At 32.5% G+C, this 20,861-nt stretch overlaps 1 protein-coding gene across 4 annotated transcripts in view; it reads right to left on the bottom strand.

Moving 5' to 3' along the window:
* The window catches only part of LOC123566258 (beta-1,3-galactosyltransferase 1-like), a 50,439-nt gene that overhangs the window by 13,687 nt on the left and 15,891 nt on the right, over positions 1-20,861 (bottom strand). The window contains exon 1 of one of the 4 annotated variants that reach the window (XM_053550082.1): positions 19,244-20,506. The exons of the other annotated variants lie outside the window; for them this stretch is intronic. The gene's annotated coding sequence lies outside the window, so the exon portion shown is untranslated. Of the gene's footprint in view, positions 1-19,243; positions 20,507-20,861 lie in introns of those variants that run through there. 4 annotated transcript variants of the gene reach the window in all.

The raw sequence follows: 20,861 nt of genomic DNA, 5'->3' as shown, positions 1-20,861 counted from the left end.
TATGTTAAAAGAGCCTCGGAATTCTTTTTTTTTTTTTTTTTATTTTTATTTTATGATTTTAAACAATTTTCTTAAACAAATAAATCGTTATTTTCTTTCTGAGTGTGTGATCATTTAACTGCGTTACGACGGGTTCTAAGAAAAACAAAAAGCTCGCTTAATTTACTCTGATACAATACATACTTTTTCTACTACTTTCGCAGTCAAAGGCGTTCCGTAAATGCAAATAAATCTTGAAACCAATATAATTTTATCGATTTGAAAGATAAATACATGCATACGAGTATACAAGCGTGTTCCAGAATTGCTTACGAAATTAAGAAATGTGTAGGTTTTAGAAATTTAACATATTTTCATTAAAATATTATTTTTTTCCAAGGGAAAACGAACAATATTCATTTTACCCTCAAGATACAAAGGATATGGAGTGTATATTGGTTTCAAGAGTGTCTCTCCGTACGTTCGTTTTTACGTCGTGAATTTTTGTATCTTTCTAACAGGTCTGAAAGTTTCTATATAATAAGAATAAATTGCTAACTCGTCAAAACTAACTACAGACAGCCTTGTTTTGGTCAGTGCTTTTAAATTTACCTTGTAAAAATAGGATATCATAGAATATATCGGTCTCCGTGATCCTACTATATATAATCTGTTCAGTTTCTATAAAAGTTTTACATCATTTTAGAGGACATGCAATTTTATTAATAATATAAATACAGATAAATGAATAAAGCAACTTTGAATGCTTGCTTGCCATATTTAGAACTTACCTGTGGACATGTCAGTCCGAAATACATATGTATACTGTCATGATACGTATCTGATATGTGTCTACTGTCTCTGAATGTAAAATATGTATAATGAAATTGTTGAGGTTTTAGGCTAAAACACTTGTAGAGAGATGGGCTTCCATCTTTTTCCATCCCAGAGAACATGTCACATACATACACACTTCATGATGATCATGAGTAGAAAGTTATTTTGGAATCCCATTCAAACTTGATAACAGTCTGTTCCACAAAACTTTTGCATGTGTTCGGGGATTTGTGGAGTGGATGAGTGGAGGCGATGGGTGCACCGGGTCCTAGGTTTGTTAATACTGGTATAAAACGGAACACATGTCTTCACTTTGGTGTGATTGTGTGTATTCACTAGAATCTATTTCAAAATAAGAGAGAAGTTGTAGTTGTAAATGTTTTAGTTATAATTTCTTTTTAATTTCAATTCTAGTGAATGGAGCCAGTCTATATCATATTTCCATTATCATTTATTCCGTCCCCCATAAATCTTTTTCTTTTTATTTCACTTTTTTAATATGTAATGAAATAATTTCCCGTTAAACAAGTTTATGTATTTCAAATGTTGTTGTTCTGACAGTTCTTGAGATCGGGGTCAAAGTATTAAAATAATAATAATAATAATAATAAAATCTTTATTTAATAAAGGTAACAAAATAATAATAATAATAATAAAATCTTTACTTAATAAAGGTAACATACAAAGTGTACATAAAATGAAAATGAAACGTAAACTTATTTTCAGCATGGCCTTCAGTTAACAGCAACAACAATACACATGTATACAGACATTTACGATTAATTTCTGAAAATCATATTTAAAACAAAGTGTCAATGATCAATGTATTAAATACGAGAAAAAGCTTCCAATTCATCCATCAGACAGACACTCACACAATTATAAGAATATTAAAGATAATAAACAAACAACAGCCCCCCCCCCCCCCCCCCCAAAAAAAAAAAATAAAATAAATAACAGGCATCATTATATGTAAAAACTGGAATAATATAATTATATTAAGCACTGGACTGTAACATGAACAAATGTCGTTTGAAATTATTTTTTTTATGTTTGTAATGTACTCGATTCCTAGTTAATTTCAGCAGGTATTTTATTCCAAATATTAATGCTGAAGAACGAATCTTTAAGCTAATCTGTACGAGGTATTATACGTAAAACAAGATCTTTTGGGTTGTTGATCGTAGATTATGCAATTTATTATTTGAGACATTTAATATTTCAGTAATGTAGATAGGTACCATATTATTGGTCCGAGAGCTTACGGACTTTTCTTGCAACAATTGAGGCCACAAAAAGATAATACATTTTTGGAAACAATATTTCATATCCTCTATGAAAACCGATTTCTTAAGTGTCAAAGCCACATTCATTAAAATGAACTGAACAAAAATTTGACCTTTGATCTTTGATATTAGCTTTACCTTTGGCGGTTTTGGGGGTACATCTGAACAACTGACTTTGCCTGACATACAAACATTAAACGAATTAAATTTATATTAAACAGATTAGAAAAAGTAAAGGTAACAGTTTTCACATTTTCTCATGAAAATGAACTTTGACCTTCAGTTATCAGGGCTGACCTTGACATTTTGCAATAATATTTGTATTTCTGATTTTTGAAGATGTATACACATTACATAGACAAAGATGAGTGACTTATGATGACAAACTTTTTTCTAAGAATAAAAATAAATTTCAAATTTGCCAATTTTTGTGATTTTCACATAAATTTGACCTTTGACCTTGAGTATCAAGTTTGTCTTTCATTCCTTTTTGATGAATTTCTTATTGCTGTCATTGTTAGACTTACTGACAATCAAATATTTACTGTAATTAAACAGTGAAAAAAATGGTAGACTAAAACGTTACCCTACCCCCAAATATGTTTACAACATTTTTTTGCAATGTGATATTTTCTAGCTCTGTGTTATTTAATTTTTTATTTTAGAGCATTACATTTCTTTACTTTCCTCGCAAAACCGATTATCAAACATTTTGTTTTCTTAGGGTGTAAGGACATGTGGTTTAGAATGCACCAGTCATTGACGTAGTCGAGGTTTTGTTATGAAGTGTTTTGAATTTTAGTTACCTGATAACCGGAGTTATACAGTGTGGAGTCATCAGTATTTAAGTCTATATCCTTTCGGCTACCATAGCAGACTAATACGTACCATAAAAACGGTAGCTATTACCGCTATCATACACCGACTGACTACCGCAGACGCCTAAATCGTACCATCGAAACGAGGGTCCTGATTACTGACATCGTACAGCGTAGGACTACCGGAATTTCTTAATCTTTCTTTGTATCTGGGGGGAATTTGAATGCTTTTTATTTATTGCAGAATTTACGTTCACGTAACAGAGCAATGACTCAATAATACCATGAAAACAGATTATGAATATGAATACATTTAAATGAACCTTAATAACGTATAGTTGACGCGTTTACATGGTCCGATCCGCTGACATAACTGGTAGGTGACCAAAAGTAAAATGCAACAAAAACATTTTTATAACAGAAAATAATAAGATAAAATGATAAATTTAACAACTGAATGAAAACCTACAGTACAGGCAATCTCCTATGAACGGGTATGAGTAAGAAGAATCATATATCAAATGCTACACAACCTGAACAACGTATTTTGGACTAAATTTCATAATAGACAGTTTACTTATAGTCCGATCCGGAGAAACGGGTAGGAGACTAAAAGTAAAACATTAAAAGCAAACAAAAATATTTGACAGAAAATGAAAAAATATATTTAAACGAAAGCAATTTGTAAAAGCTATAACAGATGAGGATCATTCATTACTTACAAATCATCGCAAAAGGTAACATAGAGCATATGTAATGTTACACAAATGTTCATTGAAAGTCATGAAATAATTCCTGTTTTTTTGTTGAATTTATACTGTAGTTAAAACGGAGTAAGAATGAAACAATTTTGTCAACAATTTACGACAATAACCGTTAATCTATATATACATGTATTTTTTGAATAGCCGTCTAAACGCAAGCGGGTGGGGATGGGGGGTGGTGGGGGGGGGGGGGGGGGGGGTGGTAGGGTAATTAGCATTGTTAATGACGCATAGAAAGATAAAATGTCCAAAATTCACTGTGATAAACATGTCATTGGTAGAACTGTTTAATAAGTTAGTTATATGTCTATATTTAATACGCCCGGTTGTATGATTATTATTTCTATACCATATTACAATGTATCAAAATTCACAAGAAGCCAAACTTTATGAAACATGTTTTTCTTGAATTTCAAAACTTTAACTCTAAACACCTTTTCCCTTGAGACAGCTCATATTAGAAAAGTATATTGCATGTGAAAATTAATTATCAAAAGATGAATTAAATCAAACTTTCTCATTCGTACTGAAAACATAACGTACATATACACACGACACATAGTAAAAATGTGTACACCATGTTATATTGTCACTAATCTTGTCTGTTTCTTTCTCCAGTTTGTGCTTAGTATCCGCTAGTCAGACAGTCATTTCTTCTTCGTCGATTTCCAAGATAACTTTGTTGGCATTTTACGGGGTGTTTCTATTTTAATATCTTTAATATCTTCCTGGGTGATTTTTTGCAACCGTTATGTAGCTAAATTGAAGGAAGGGATTTCTTATTAAAATGTAGTAATAATGAGCAATAATAAAACGTATCAAATTATAACATTTAGTGATTTGCAATGGTTATATATACTAAAATCGATTTTCTGGAGTTTCCAATTTTGCTCTTGTTGCCATAAGTTTAACGGACGTTTTCGGATTGGAGGTCTGTATAGACTTGTCCTTTAGTTATCCAATCCCGGTTCTGGACGCATGATACGGAAGAAAGCATTCCCTGAAAGTATTATTTAAAAGATCACGGGGATTAACCCTGGAAATAGATGACAAATATTTTTATGTAAGCAAGACAATTATTGCACAACTTCTCTGGAACTGGCTTTTGTACTTAAGGGCTGGATTTCTCGAAACGTTTTATCCTGTACTAAGAAGATCAACCTGTTAGGAGCAGTCGAATATATAATGCAATAACAGACTTTTCCTCTTCTGACATGCTTAAATATTTCGAGATATTTGACCCAGAGCGATAATTTGGGTACATTTTCGGATTTGAGCGACTTGTTGACTCAGACCTAATTTATATACATGGAGTAAAAGAAAGTACGTTCACGTAACATAGCAATGGCTCAATAATACCATGAAATCTTTAAAAGTACTCATTAGATCAATATAACTTTTTAATAAGAAGAGTATTGTTATATCTGTTTAAATTGTCTTTACACTGCTTACAACCAAATGATGACGTTGGTGTTCGGAGACCACCTGCGGTCTTTAGTTTCTTCATACTGCAAAACTGAGCTGGCAAGGAACGCCTGTGCCAAAGGGATGTGTCTAGAAGCACTATACGGTTCAACCAGATGTTCAACATCCTTCCTCGTTAGTTTTACTTCTTTTTTTTCCTCTAATATAAACTTTAAACTTCCAAAGATATGCAGAAACTGCATCTGCTAAAACGAGTATTTTAAAACCTGTCTTTAATACATACTATTAACTAAATGTTTATCTATTTATCTTTTTATACTGCATCACTCCTCTTTACGAGTATTACGTGCAGCTGCGCGCCTGTACAAGAATTTTAAAAGTAGAATGTACAGGAGAATAAAAGTAATACACGATGTGTATTGCAAGCATGAATACAGTTGATAGTGTTAAAAACAAGAAGGATTTACAGATAAAAGCAGTTTAAAGAAACAGGTCTATCATGTTAAGCATTGTGTGCAAGTTTGGTTCCACCCTGCCTAAACTGGTTCAGGGTTGGGGCTTGCAAAAGTTGTACTGGAAGGGAATTCCAAAGCACTATGGTGCCTGGAAAAAAGAATACTTATAGTAATTACAGGGAGTGAAGATCTAGGTATAGGAGTGGGATGCATATGTCTTGTTAGACAGGATTGGGGAGGGGGAGGGGCTGACATAGGGAAGAAGTGGTACAGCAACCAAATCACTCTGCAAATAATTACCACAGTAGACGTTTGCAGAAAGAACGAATTTCAATGTAGTAACGCAGTAGTTTTACTCGTCCTGTTACTAAGAACTATAGTAGACTTTTGTGAGAAACTTGAATTTTAAGACAGTGCCATAGTGTGGTTATACATATTAAATGAAATTAAGTGCACTTCCACAGTGCTGAGAAAGTTACCCTGCAAAAGGATTATACTAGTAATCAAAACTTATCCTGTAGGCATTATTTATTCCCCGATTACCGCATTAGTTTAATGCAGGGCATGCGAAACCAAAGAGAGTGCCGCAGCGTATTAATACATATTTACACAAAATAGCATGTACTGCCACAGTGATGCAGTGGCCGTTGAAATATGTAACTTTTAATAAATAACATTAACTGTTTGTTTTATCTGCATATAAATACAATAGTAGACTATTGCAGGAAACAAGAAACTATAAGTTGTGCCACAGTGTAGTTATACCAATAACCACACAATGGACATAACTACCATAGTGTAGCAACCGTTTTACATAAAAATTACCGCAGCATAAAAATGTAGTATATTTTGTAAATTCCTTCTATTTTCAATTGCGAAAATATACAATTTTACCCAAATACTGCATTATATGCTATGGAAATGAGCACCCCCATTTTTTTTGGTACATATTAGTCGTCTGAGGTAGCCCGCCTGCAAAACAGTAGCGGTAATGGAGAACCGCAAAAATATAGTCTGCATTTGGCGTCTTAGGTAGTGCGTCGGTGTACGATAGGGGTAGTCGAAAGGATATTAAAGTCATGATGTATCATTGATTAGGTCATTGATATGTATTAAAACAGTTAAGGTCCTAGAAAAGACCCTTAAGGAACGCCCGATTTGACGGTAAGTATATCTGATTGTATGTTACCGATTTGGACTAGCTGTTTCCTATTTGATAGATAATACCTGAAAAGACTGTATTTCCAGAAAAAAAAGTATAATTTCAATTTGTAAAGTAATATTTCATGGTCGACAGGATCAAACGCTTTTCTTAAATCAAGAAATATTGTTCCAATTATTTTTCCACTATCAATATCACTATCAATATCACTATCAATTTAATTAATGCTGTATTGCAAGAAAGATTTTTCCTGATCCAAACTGTTTTGTGTTGTCTTATACTTGTATTTTGAAAAAATAATTGAAGATGTGAGGCTATATGACGCTCATATATTTTGGAAACGGTAGGTAGGATTGAAATTGGGTGGTAATTTTCTGCAAGCTCTTTACTAACTGATTCAAAAATAGGCAAGACACGAGCCTCTTTAAAGACACTGATTCTGGTATGCCTGGTATGTGGCCTATGGAGATGATAAGGTCTGCGTATTGGCGATAAGGGCCAATACACAAGTCAGGACCATTGGTAGACTTGCTTCTGTTTATCAAAATAAGCTACTGTATAGCTACTGTGCAGTAAATAAATTGCAGGTGATATTTCTCACCTTTATAGCAAAGCAGTTCTCACCTTTAGAGTTTAGAAAGCTTGATTGAATTAGGGCTAAATAAACAAAGTGATAAGATACAACAGTGTTTTATCATATTTTTAATAAAGTATGTTTTTTAACAATTACATCTCATTATTGCTGTTTTTTATTATCAAAAACATAAAAAATGCATTCAGGCACATAGCTTTTAGAAGTAATAAATTATTGTGTATTTTGAACAATGATGTATCTTTATTGCTGGATTTTATTATACATAAAAGAAAGTTAACATTATTTAGACAACACAAGAGAAATTAAGCATTTTTAATATATAACATCCTTCTGTCTATATACCTTCTTTATCTATTAAAAATGCAACTGAACGCTTCTTTAATTTCTAATAAAATCCAGCAATTATCTTTTTTTATTTTGTTACTTTTCATAAAAAGTCATAATCATTGAATGAACAAACTTGTAATTTCTCTTATTAAGTTTTGAATAATTATTTTATAGTGAGAAATGCTTTGCTATAAGAGTTATAATTTAATTGGCCAGGACATTACTCAACATGACTGAGCAATCAAAATTAGTATCTAATCAATTAAAATAATTTTGTGTACATGCTGAAAAAAAGACTAAAAAAACAAAAGCATTTCAATTAATGAAATGCAAAACACAGGAAATAACCAATTTACCTGTAGGCAATAAAATTTATGATTCTCTGACAATAATTAGGCTAAATGTCAAGTCTACAGGGTTTTTTTGGACCCTTATCAGACTGGACCAGACAGGATCTTGTATATTGGGGATTAAAAAGTCTGATATTTGGGGGTTGGGGGGGGGGGGGTCACTTATATAGGAGATTTTCTTTGCCTTTAAGTTTATCAGAGAAAATCCCAGTTTATGTAGTGTAATTTATAATTGATGTAATGTACGGAATAATAACATCCAAACAGTGTTTCAAATTTTAGGTCATATTCCATCAAGACCTGTAGATTTATGTGCATTTAGTTTAGAAATAATATTTTTTTCACTTCAAGTGTTGTTATATGTGGAATACTAAAGGCATGTTCTCCTAAGTGTGAATCAAGTATCACCTTCAGATCAGAGAAATTACTTTCAGAAATTAAAGTTTTTTTTTATAATACTTGAAATATATATGAAATGCTTTTTAACTCATTTATAATATTTTAATCACTTTCAAGCACTTTATCAGAAGTTTCTAGTTTAGATGGAATGGTGATATTTTTCCTTTGATTTAAGCTGGAAACATTTTTTAAGTTTCTCCAAACGTAGCTTGTGTCTTTATTGTTTCCAATGGCTTTAAGAAAGAAATGTTTCTTATATTTTTCATCATGGAATTTACTTTATTTTTCAATAACTTGTATTGATCAATGTCTCCATTGGCATGACAGGAATCACGTGAATTTATCATTGTTTTTATTTTTTCCGTGAACCAGTCTGGTTCATGCTCAAGTGTTACGCGTTTCTCTTTCATTGACGCATGTTTCGACAAAACAGCATTTAAAACTGAGTAAAAGAAATCTAAAGACTGATTTGGATTAACAGTAGTTTCAGTTATTTCAAGACCAAAGTTTAAAAGGTCACATTGAAAATTATTTTCATCAAAATGTTTCAACAGTCTATATCTTATTACTTTATGTACAGGCTTCGGTTTAGAGCTAGTTCTATCAATTGAACGCACCATACAAACAGGGAAATGATTACTAATAGAGAGTGATAGAACAAATCTTTTCTTATTTTATGCTAACTTATGAAATACTGTATTCATCATTTAAATTTTTTATATCCCATCACTCACACTGTGAAAATATGAAACCTATATTTTCACACTTTGAGAGATACAGCTCTGATCTACCTGTACATTGTGTATGAATTTAAAATTATTTGCTTAAAACAGGATGAAAACTGTAGTCGCACTTTGTTCATTATAGTACATTTCTCGGTTCAAATTATTTTACTTAACGAGAATTTCATAACGTTATGCAACAAAAAATAAAATAAAATGGAACTTTATGTGTTTTACGTCTTTCTAACGTCACAACACGTCTAACGTCATGTCTGTTTACGTGAGCCTTTTTCCTGTGCTGAGATTAAAATTGGTTGCAAAATGCACATCTCAACGTAATTAAGCATCAAATAAATAGAGAATATTAGGTTACTGTTGGATAAATTTAAATTTATTAGGCGAGTTGAAGAACATATATTAGGCGAGGCTGCTGCCGAGCCTTATATATTTTCGTAGACGAGCCTAATAAATTTAATTTTTTCAGACAGTAATCTAATATTCTATTTATCCTACGTGCTCAGAATATTTGGGAAAAAGTCGTTGGAAAGAGCAACAGCGTGCAGACTTGACGTCATATATAACGTTTGCAAGTGCAATAAAATTTGCGGATAAAATTGAAAAATTGCAATTACTTTTTTTGTTTCTGGATAAAAACTTTTGATATTACCACTTATTTTCTTAGTTAGAACATTTCCAATACAATGATAACGGTTTAAATGAAAAATTCGGAAAAAAATATGTTTTCAAAATTTCCGGCTGAAGTGCCGTAAAAATGAAAATAGCAATAACTTTTTTTTTTTGTTTCTGGATAAAAACCTATAATTTAACCACTCATTTTCTAAATTCAAACATTTCCAATACAATGGTATCGGTTTCAATTTAAGATTTTGATAAAATATGTGATTTCAAAATTTCCCGCAAAAGTGATATTTTGACACTGACTGAATAAAGCAAAGTTTATTAGGCAGGCCGATTTTGTGCTGTATCTTGTATAAGAGTAGGATAGAATTTTTTTTTCGCAAATATGGAATATATCTCACATCGAAGTGAGAAAATATTTGAAATTTTCTCACTTCTCAGTCAGATATATTCCATATTCACTAAAAATAAACAAATATTCTCTATATATAATAACAACATAATTTGATATTTGTGATCAATTATAGTCGAACTTTTTTCGTTGTTCTGGTTGGATTTTGAATTAATTGTACCAAACCGAACTTAGTTATTGTGTTTACCCATTTCGTATTACTAAACATTTCTGATTTATTTCCTGGCAAATAGTTGATGTTCAAATCACATAGGATATAATATTCCAGGAGCAAAAAATCGGCCATTTCGATTTGTGCCTCAAAAGAATCAATCCAAGACTGAGAAGAATTCGGTGGACGATAAACAAAGTTTTAAAAAAAATGTTTATTGTTTGAAATAATATATATATCTATATATTCTTGCATGAAAACTACTTTTTTTCGCTGGATCCGCCCATGTATTAACGGGAGAGAAATCGTGTGCAAACAAGGCAATTCACGTGCTGTTAATACATTAATACATGTTTTTTATTTTTGTTACGCCTGTGCCGGGGCCAAAATACTATTCTTACGCGAAACACTAATGTAAACAAACAAAATGGACGCCGACAGGTATCCGTCGTTCTGGCCAAAATTGGGGGACAAATGTGTATATTCAGGAATGCCTGAAAGTCAACAATTTGTCGTAGTAGATATATTAAAGGAGAGGCCCTGCAACAGATACTTGGTACGGTCACGCACAACCGGCGAGACGTTAAAGGCCTTCAGGCACCAGCTGTTCTGTGATGAAAGTTACGAAAATTTGGCCATACAACTACAAGCATCATCAAGTTCTGCCAGATATGGTAAACCTTTTTTGTGATGTTATAACTGAACAGCTAGATATAAATGCTGAGCTTACATTATCAATTTAATGATAACAAACGGTATAACTTTTATGTATTTGCTATTTATTTTAGGATAGAGTACACCATACAATACATAAAACCTAATAAAAATGAACAGTACATAAACATTGGTCGTGCAATCTTTCGAGACCTTCCAGTTCCAACAATTTAGATACTGTAATTATCTGTACCTATGTCCTCTACGCCTGCATATGAATAAGTGTTGCATTCCTTTGCAGCAGACAACTCATCCTTTATACCAGATGATATAGTCAACCAACTGTTAGACGAATTTGCAGATGAAGAGAGTCTTGGGGAACGGTCAGAATCAGACATGGGCCCTAAAAATTCAAACAATGCAGACCTAGACGATGAACAGCTTGATGACATTGACGTATCTGTTAAGAAAACGGGCACAATAAGAAGTGAAAACTGGGCAATGAATAAGTTTAATAGTACTGGCACATTTATTTTTTGAAGATGAAGATAATTTAAAGGAAATTAATAATTACAATAATACACAGTAAACAAACATTTATTTCAAATACAATTAAATTTTACAATGATTGAATAAACACCTCACAATTAATCTAAATTAAAATCCATTGCTTATGGCTTAATAAAGAAATGAAATCTGATGAATACCATAATTAATGGAAAAAGTGACAAACAGTGTTAACAAGTTTCTCTACGATTTGACCTGGTAACCAAATGACCTGCCCATGAACTTTATGTATATTTAAAACATCAAGTAGATATATGTAGTCATAACTTTTATGGATATAAACAGCTGATAGCATGTATTTTGAATGAAAATTGGTTAACTTTTAAACTTTAAACATCACAAACAAAAATATGCTGCAACTTTTATTTTATATTATACAATTATTGCGTTTTAGTGAGGTAGATATGTGGATTGATCAACCTGAAAAAAATGCGATATCATCCGAGATATGTGGATTGATCTACCTGATAAAAGTGATATCAACCGAGGGCGCAGCCCGAGGTTGATATCGCTTTTATCATGTCGATCAATCCACATACTGACCGGGCCTAAAAGGCAACAATTGTTTTATTATTAAATCCAGCCTAAGTCTAAAAATTAAAAACAAATATATGCAGCCTTTGGTAATACTTCTTAGTAAATTGTGTACGACGTTGCACTATCTTGACATCAAAACTATGTTGTTTACGTATGACGTCACATTTATTCGTACCATAGCGATTTCGTACGTGACGGGTTACGATGCGGTCAATATGTACTTCAGGCCGCCCCGACCACCAGTCAGTATGATAATTTATCACAGAAACCAATCACAATCAACATAAATTTAATAATAAATATTGGTTTCGCTTATTCTGGTGGATAAATCGACATATCTACCAAACCTAAAAGGCAACTATCATTTTATTATTAAATCCAGCCTACCTGTAAGTATAAATATTAAATGAGCCACAACACGAGAAAAACCAATGTAGTGGCTTTGCGACCAGCATGGATCCAGACCAACCTGTGCAGTCTGGTCAGGATCCATGCTGTTTGCTAGCGGTTTTTCTAAATGCAATAAGCTTTGAAAGCGCACAATAAATACATTGGCAGATCCACAGGCTGGTTTGCATCCATGTTGGTCGCAAAGCCAGTATGTTGATTTTCTCATGGCGTGGCTCAAATACAAATATTTTCAACCTTTGGTCAATTTTTAAGGTAAATTTTGTATGACATTGCACTGTTCCATCAACAAAGTTGAATTTTAACGAGTGTTTTTAAATCTGCCTTTGCGTCAATATGACTTTTTATCATTGATCATATGACTACATACAGACCAATGCAAAGGACTTGAATAATAATTTGATTCATACCTAGAATATGATTAGTTTTAATGACATTTTGCAATAAGGCGTAAAAAATGTTTGTTTCCAGTATCCCCACCTACCCTAAATATTTGGCCCATCCCTACATTTTTGTATGGCCTTGGAAGTTGGAGAATTTTTGTTTTTCAAGTTTTTAAAAATCGCGTGCAAACAATGCAATTCACATGCTGTTAATACATTTTTTATTTTTGTTACACCTGTGCCGGGGCCAAAATACTATTCTTATGCGAAGCGCTAATGAAAACAAACAAAATGAACACCAACAGTTAGTTTCAATGCAAGAATGTATATATTCAGAGAGGTCTGAAAATTAGAAATTTGTTGTAGTCGATATACTGTAGGAGAGGCCTCGCAACAGATACTAGGTACGGTTACGCGCAACTGGCGAGAGGTTAAAGGCCTTCAGGCATCCGCTGTCCCGCGATGAAAGTTGGCCATACAACTACCAGCATCATCAAGTTCTACCAGCTATCCCCCTCCCCCACCAAAACATTTCCGATATACATACCCTAATGTTTTTTTAGTATGTTACCGGAAACAAATATATTTTAGACCTAATCAATTAATAACGTCCTTATCTGAATATTTCGCTGGGTACCCCTAAACACAGGCATAGCTATTCCTAGTCATTTAATAAACATTTAAAATATTGTTTAGAGTGTGAATGTTATATTACAGATTGGCAAAATAGGTGTTATTTAAATATTGATCTGCATGAACCAACAGAGCTAGCATTACACCTAAGGAAATTTTATGCTGAAGTAAGGTCCCTTAAGCAGGAATACTTAGCTCCAGGTAGCATGAGAGGCGTTAGAGCTGGTTTACACAGAACACTGACTGGTCAGCTTTACAAAAGAACAATAAACATAATGGAAAATAAAGAATTTGTTCAAGCAAACAAAATGCTTGAAAATATTTGTAAATTGTATGTGGCAAAACCTACCACTCAGAAACAAAGACATTATCCTGCAATAGAGGAAGGTGACATGGCAAAACTTGCTCAGTACTTGATAAAATATGAGCAGTCACCAGAAAATGCACTACATACATTCTGGTTTCTGTTGTGTTACCTGTTTGCTCGTAGGGGACGAGAAGGTTTTAGAGAGATGAATAAATCCACATTTGAAAAAGATGACATGGGCCTCGAGTATCTTGTAATGACCAGTAATGAAATAAAAAAAAAACTGGCAAGGTAGCTCTAGTTCTAAAGCCTGGGACTATAGTGATGTTAGAGCTTACGGGCTAGTTATAAACGAAAATGCTAAGCTAAACATTGTTGATGTTTATAAGTTTTATAAATCTAAATTAAACCCAGAAAATGATGCACTTTTTCAAAAACCAAAGTCAGCTGACTGGGAAAATAGCACTTCCTGGTACCATAACACTGTTATAGGTAAAAACAAGCTTGGTGACATAATAAAAGTGATATCAAAAAAAGCATCACTTTCAAAGGATTACACTAACCATTCTGTTCGTGCCACTTCCATATCAATAATGTACCAAGGGGGTGTTGACATCAAACACATATGTAAAATAACAAAGCACAAAAATGAAGAGAGTTTGAAACATTACATAGACGGCCAAACATCTGCCCGAAAACGCCAGTGTTGTCAAGTTTTGTTCAGTTCATTGTCCAACCCGTCAAAAGATGGCTATTTAGCTGCTGATCCTGTGCAATCGCCTTTGGTTTGTGGCCCCAGTCCGTCCAAAGTTAATACATCAACTGTGAAGTCATCAAGTGTGTATCCTGTACCCGATTGTAGTCCACCACAGTCTCTTCAGTCACCAAGCTTTAGTGCACCAACTGAGCCTACATGTAGCTTTAAGCAACCATCCAGTATTAATCAAGAAAACTCAGTAGGTAAAGGTAAAGAAAATGTTTCTCCATCGCCAGAAGCACCTGTTGTTGTAAATGTTCCCAACAATCAGTTTTCAAATTGCACTTCTAACTCGCAACATATTAGACTGCCCTTTGTTGGTCCTCACAACTTCACCTTCAATGTCGCTGGTTGAAATTGTCATTTTCATTTCCATTACGATTCTCAGAATGGGCTTGGAAACTGAAATATGAAAAAAAACTTGGTGGTAAAATTAAAAGGGCAAGTAGTTCACACCAGTTAATGTTACAGTTCAATTGTTGCATTTTTATCTAGCTCATTACTTTTTAATTTAACCATAGTACATTGTAGTGATGTGGTGATTCATCTATTTTATTCAACATATGCTGTCCTTTCTGTATACAATGAAAGGCATTGTACTTCCTCTGTTACAAATGTTATGCTATTATAGATATTCTGTATGAATAACAAATGTTTGTCCTGTTAAAGCATCTTGTAAATTAATTAACTTCTAAAGACTGTTATACTAAGTGACATTTCTTTTTTAAAACATGTCTTAAAGGTATTATGAAAGCGGTATTTCTCAGTGCATACATGCACAAAATATCACATATAACTTCAACATAATATCGCCGAGATGATAAAAATAGAGGATAATACATGAGTGTTTTCATATTGAATTTATTACAAAAGTTACATAATAATGATAAGCTATTTAAATGCGAGGCACTGCCGAGCATTTTATCAGTTCTGTTTAAAGTGTTTAATAAATTCAATATGAAAAGTCACAAAAGTAATATTCTTTTCATCATATTTTACATTTTCCTGTCGAAAGATGAAACTTTCTACTTTCTTTAAGTATTATAACCATGTCAATTTGACCAACATTTACTAAACTAAAAACTTATGTTGACGTAAATTGTTTATTACACGTGTGTAATGGCATAAATTACACACCTATCCACCCTCCTCTGGTTAAACATGTGATAAATCATTATCAGTCATTATTACAATAATGAATATGATGTTACTGTACTTATGCCAAAAAAATTCCGTGAAATGCGAAAGAATATCTGTGTTGTTTTATAACATACGACTTTTTTCTTCCTGATTACCGGTTACACTTTGTTATGGAATGTACGTAAATATAATATTTGTTTTGAAAGCATGCGAGAGCATGAGTTTATCCGTTAACACATGCTTACTCTCCTGTTAAAACACCACGAAAGAATCAATGGAATATTTTTATGCTAAAATATGTACCTCTTTGTTTGACTGATTGGAAAATGAAATGTATTCTAAAAATGTATTTTCCAAAGGAAGAAATAATTTAAAGGACAGTGCCCTTTAGCACTATTTACGCATAATTGGAGGTCCTACGTCGGGCAAAATAATTGAAGTGAAATTATTTGTGCGAGTAATCACCACCTAAGTGCAAAAATAGTGTTAAAACGCCATTTTGCTGTAAATTTAAAATTTATATTTAAAGTTATAAAATGTCGATTCAATTATGCCCTTAAACAGTAGATAAAATTCAGAAAGAATGTTTTAACAGAGACGGGAATATTAGAAAATATAGAAGCGCCCTTTCTTGGTCGCACAAAAACAAAACTTTTGTCGCCGCACGTTAATGTGACATCGTTCTAGGAAAGAATTTGTTAACAACATATTTTTTTTTTATATTAGAATACAAATTACAAGGCCAGGAAAATACAAAGGTCACATTTATTCATTCGCGCAAGTTTTCCATGTAGGAAAATAAATATTGTTGGATTATTTCTAATGTTATTAGCATGTTTTGCATTCAAATGTAAACTATCTTAGTAGAAAAATTGTAATATTGAATCTTGGATTACATTGTTATGTATGTTATGTAGAAAAGGAAATATAAAATTTAATGTATGCTTACGTAAACAACCAAATTTGTATACTGATAAAATATCTCAGAATAAAAACATATTAAATTCCCTTTAAATGTTATCATTTTGTGAATCTATATGTAAATCCTCTATTTTCGGTTTAGCCTCTACAAATTTTGGGAAAACCCACAATTTACCATTACCATTTATTTCAATAAATACCAGTGACTTTTTTCCGGGGTTGATCTTGAAAATTGTCTGGAATTAACTTGCAGTCAAAATCTCGCTAAGAAAATTACAAAATTCTGTCAAATTATTTGGGGGCCTGCCCCACCCCTTGTTCCTACGGCCCTGAAAACAAAGTTTTTTCCCAATTTCATCTCTAAAATTCCCCTTAAGAAGTTTGGAAATCAATGTATGAAATCGTTGTTGTTGTTGTTCTGTCACAATAGTGCATTAAAAATTCTTTTGGTACAAAATCCTTTCTGGCATTTTTTTTGTAACATATTACAGTAATTTGTAATTATTTTCCCTGAAACCATTTTGTTGAAACGCGCTATGTAAACATATGTTGGTCAAAAACATGCCGTCTGCAGAGGTAAGTATTTTACTAAGAAAATCAATTAAATGACTCGAAATGTACACCAAAAATGGATGTTTTAGACAACAAAACTATAGATCCATCTACTGCAAAAATGACTTTACATACATCTAGTCAAAATGAAAGTGAAAGTAAAAATACTGTTCTCATTAAATATTGATGTTTTTTTTATATATATATTTTTACCATACGATTTGCTGAAAAAGCATTGTTACTTCATTCATTCTGAAATTAAATAAAACTCCAAACTTTGGTGTTTTACGATACACTTTTCCCCCAGTTGTAATTAAAGGCCTTTTAAATTTTAAATACTTGTGTCGTGAAGGATTAATTTTCTTGGGATTTTGAGGTTCATCTGTGAACATAGAATATGTGGTCGCATTCATTTGATATTGTATTCGCAAAATTTAATCACCCATGAATAAGTCTTTAAGGCGTAAAAAATTGTATTTGTTTCCGGTATCCCGACCGACCCTAAATTTTTGACCCGACCCTAAATGTTTTTATGGCATTGGATAATAATTTTTTCAACTTTAAAAGTTTTTAAATAAAAATTGCAAAAATGCAATTTTTATGCTTTAAACATGTCTAGTGATGTTAGAAATCAACTTACTGATGCTCTAAAGACATAACGCTCTTTTTTGCATTCAGTATTTATTTTTTGACACAAAAAAATAATTTCCGGAAAGCGACAAAATCTCCCTTATTGGTCTTAATAAAAAAAAAAAAATTCTACCTACCCTACTGTAACTGAGCATGTTACCGGAAACAAAAGAGTTTTTAGGCCTTATTACATTTATACAGTTATAAATTTACTTACTTCTTTGAACATGCATAATCTTAACCAGGGTTAAGCTGAAGTGGTTGGCTTATATTCGCTGGTCTTCTTAAGACATATTTTTCCTTCCTGGCACGACAGCTGTGTTCCCTCCCTTTACGGTCCAGGAAATGTTGCTAATTTGAACACGTCCAACTGCAGGAACTAAAGTTACTGATAAATCTTGCATTTATTGCCGCATTTATACTATTCTCGGTGTAGAGATGAAAATACTTCATTGTTACAATCTATTTTCATCAACAAGGCACGATATAAAGGTTCGTCACTTTCCTCGACCTCGTGGTTTTCGTAAAACGTCCATTTCATTGCAGTTTATGCAGCAGAAAAGCGAGTTCATTGTTAAATAAATACTTCATGTCAATTAGAAGTGAATCACGAACATTTTGGCACAGACCTCATTTTATGACAAAAACACTGTCCGTTGTTTTAACCGATTATCAATGGAGAAAATTTCTATGTCTTTCCCAATATGGCCGCGTCACACCTCTCAGAAAATGCCCCTTCGTCTCGGTGCGGATATCTAAACACATCTCCCTGACTACACTAAATGCGACTACATTGGACTGCACCGGAATATCGAAACCGTCTTATTCGGCGATAAATCTTACTTCTATACCAGTTTTATGCAAGAATAGAGACAATACACGTTTGTTTTGTGTATTAAAGTCTGCAGAAGCCCTTGGGATATGTTTGTGACCTCGACCTTCGGTCTCGGTCACAAACAATCCCGCGGGCTTCTGCAGACGTTATTACACAAAAAACGTGTATTATCCCTACATATATATATATATATATATATATATATATATATATATATATATATATATATATATATATATATATATATATATATATATATCCCTAAAGTACCTGGTATGTTGGAGCGTAATTCTATTCATTCCGTAATGTGCCGTTATATGTGTGAGATCTTGGAACATTCTTTTGCTTGAATCTTAGAACGGTCATAGCTCATTAATAAAAGAATGTTCCAACAAACCAGGTTATTCATTGTTTTTATATATACAGTTGAATATCATTACATCGATATCGGTTAGCTCGATACTCCGGTCAGCACGATGTGTTTTAGTCGGTACCGACTTTTCCCTATATTTTTTAATGTAATTATTTATAATTACCTCGATATGATAAGCTCGATTATTTGTTTAGCTCAATGAGATTTTTCAGTCCGTCAACTTACCTGTACTGTTTTACACCTGGTTTCGTCGATATCACAGCTTGTCAAAAGATATCCATGTTATTTGTTAGGTGTGAAAAATAAACCTATTGTTGTCCGGCGATGTATTAGTCATAATCAAGTTAATTTGTGTTTGTTTTGTTTGTTATTTAATACTTAATCCAACTTAAATATCAGGAAGTTTGCATTTAATTTCCAATAATTATTCTTATAAAACAGCGTCTAATATAACAACTAGTTTGGATGAAATATTTTTCTGTTTGACGGAGTAAAAATCTGCCCTTTAAGACTGAGTAACAATATGCGTATTTAACTGGCAAATTTTCGTTATCGAAGTAGTCAAAATGACTATTAAACTAGGAATATTACCGCTGCATTCAGACTTGTTTAGGTAAGGAATAAAAATGCTAATGTTTACACGTATTTATTGAAGAAAAAAAAAAGTTGTATGTATGTATGTACTATTTAATTAAGATGTTTTAATTTTCAACGAAATTAAAATATTATTTACGTTTTATATTATTTCTTTCCCCTTTCAAACCCTCTGAAAAAAGCGTTAGATTTTAATGAAAATATAGACGTCCAACACAAGAACAAAGTAATCCCAGATAATCGATATCATTACGTCGAACTTCGGATACGTCGATGCAATTTTTACAGTCCCTTGAATATCGAGGTAACGGTATTCGACTGTATATATATTATTATATAATTATCCCCCGACGTTGTCTTTTAAGCCAATCACATCACTCTATCTAAAATATAACTGTGTATGTTTACATAATCATTTGTGACGCTATCTTTAAGGAAGGTTTCATTCACATAACCCAAATATTTTAGGCGACTTAGAGTTACCCAAGATATGTTTAATTTCATCTGCATTTGGTAATAAATGTTGTATATTTAGACTAGCAATAAAGAGTCCTTTTCATTCAAAATGTTTTATGCTTAAGTTATCATTTACGTTCAAGAGATCTGTGGATAGATTTACGACCTCATTTACTGGAATTTTAGGTACGCCTTTTGAATTCTTGTTGTTGTTATTTAGGTCGTTATCTATTTGTCTTATAACACAAACATTTATCTTTTCTCACATATCTTATCCGCTGATAACATGAACTGATCTGCATTGTATGTCGAATTATATTTATTTAGATTATTTGTAACTTGATCTAAACAAAAAATCAGATATATATGACACACCTAATCTCTTTTTCGCATGAATATCTTTCATACACTAGAAAACATATATTACATATCATATTTTCTGAATTACTTAATAGATAAGTATTTGGTATGCTATTTCTAGGACTATATGAGTTACTTTTGTTTGTTATATCTTGACAAAAATCTTGTTTTAATGTACTAAAATTTACCTTATTATTAGTATTTTTACTATTGTTATCTAACATCTGCTGATTGGTCCAGTTGTCAAAATTCGTGCATCTGTCAGATTTTTCTGATATTTAAAATGTCCGTGACTACTCTATCCAGGAAAGAAATAATCACTTCCGAGCATTCCGTAGTGCCATAGTTGTCTTCTCGGTTGTTCGCGCCTTCCTTCGTAATACATAACATTTGCTTCTGCACTACAATCATGAGTCAAGTTGTTGCTAACAAT

Source organism: Mercenaria mercenaria, chromosome 8 (genome assembly GCF_021730395.1).
Source record: "Mercenaria mercenaria strain notata chromosome 8, MADL_Memer_1, whole genome shotgun sequence".
Lineage (NCBI taxonomy): Eukaryota > Metazoa > Mollusca > Bivalvia > Venerida > Veneridae > Mercenaria > Mercenaria mercenaria.
Note: the sequence above shows the minus strand (reverse complement) of the source record. Positions and strands in the feature narration are given on the sequence as shown.